We start from the raw sequence: 1,663 nt of genomic DNA on the forward strand, positions 1-1,663 counted from the left end.
TACTGATGTGTCTGTTGTAAAAAGGGGGCATTGCGCGGCATATAACATCAGAAAGACAATCAAAAACTATTTGTATAATATGTAAATCAACATAGAAATATGTGTTGACAGCGCAGCAGGTAGTGTTCTAGCACCAGCAGCCAGTCATGTGATACAAGGGCCACACATTTGGCAAAAATGAATCCCTCCACTTTTTCAAATGAATGGGTGAAACTGGAAATGAGTACATAAACATAATTTGCAGCTCAAGATTTAGACCATATTCGGATTTACTTCTATTCTAAAATCTAGCAACTATAAAGCAGCCTGTAATTCAAATGGTGGGGGGGGGGGGTCTTGGTTATACATCAATGATTACTAAGACAGCTGCATGCAATCAAAAGCATCGTCAAAGTAAACAAGTCTGTCCCTTTATTGTATTTGTCTCTCCATCCTTTCCTTTTTTTTCTGTTCCCTTTCCTATTGACCCCTGGGCTCCTGAGTCTCATCGAGGATGTTTCCAGGATGTCAGACTTTATTCAAGCAGTTAAGCAGCAAAACACGTTCAAAAGATAAAGATAGAAAGTTAGTCATCACATCAGCTGGGTCGGTCTTTATTAACAATCCTTATGAAGTAGATTCAGCATGTGAATCCATCAGTGTACCTTCGGTAGCATGGAAGTGTGAGGTAAAAAACACAACTTTTCGCTATAAACAAACTACACCATGACTTGACATTGCCATCATTAAGCTATTGGTGGAGCAATGGTGATGTTTTGTATTGCCATTTAGACACTTGTTACCAACCTCAAAGGCATATACAAATTTTAATGTTTAAATTATTTTATTTATAGTATTTTCATATCTTAAAGATTTGGGATTTTTGTCCTAAAAACACCTTCAAAAGACTGACTGAGACAACAGGGCAGGCAGTGAGTCCTTTCTGCAGCACTCCGTAACAACGGGTCTGACGAGCAGGAGAAGCTCTCTGTCACGGTTTGGGTTCACATCTCGTTTTATTTTGTAGTTTCATGCCTCTGGTGCTCCTGGGTTAACTTCACTTCCTGCCTTGTCCTGTCATCCCCTGTGATTGTCTGCCGTGTCCATGATTGTCTCCACCTGTGTCCAATCACCTGCACCTTCCCAGTGTATTTAAGCCATGTGTGTCTCTTGTCGAGTCATTGAATGTTCAACCAAATGTAAATCTCCAAGCCCTGAATGTCTACCCTGAACCTCGTCCCTGGATTGTGTGAGTCCCTGTTCCCCGTCTGCGGTTTTCCGTATCATCGTTTTTTCCCCCCTGGTGTTTTGGATTTTTGGATTTATTCAAAGTATCTTTTGTTAGTCCTGGTTCCAGCCACGCCACCCCGGCCCCTCCGGGCGCCGGATCACACTGGGAGCGGGTGATGGAGCTGGCGGCCCACCTCCAGGCCACCTACTCCCTCCCGTCCCCTGGTCCTCTCCCTCCCGCCCTGTAGTGTTTCGAGGGCCGTCTGGAATCCGGTCCTTGAGGAGGGGGGTCCTGTAGCCGGCATCCCAGTGTCCGGCACCCAGTGTCCTGCAGCCGGCGCCCCCGAGCCCGACTACCATGTTTGTAGGCAACATTATTCCTGTTTCATAAGATCATAAGAAAAAGGCTGTTATTTATGTAGAGGAGCCCACCGTTTGCCAACTTTGTCCGATA

This window comes from Gasterosteus aculeatus, chromosome 8 (assembly GCF_964276395.1).
Source record: "Gasterosteus aculeatus chromosome 8, fGasAcu3.hap1.1, whole genome shotgun sequence".
Taxonomy (NCBI): Eukaryota; Metazoa; Chordata; class Actinopteri; order Perciformes; family Gasterosteidae; genus Gasterosteus; species Gasterosteus aculeatus.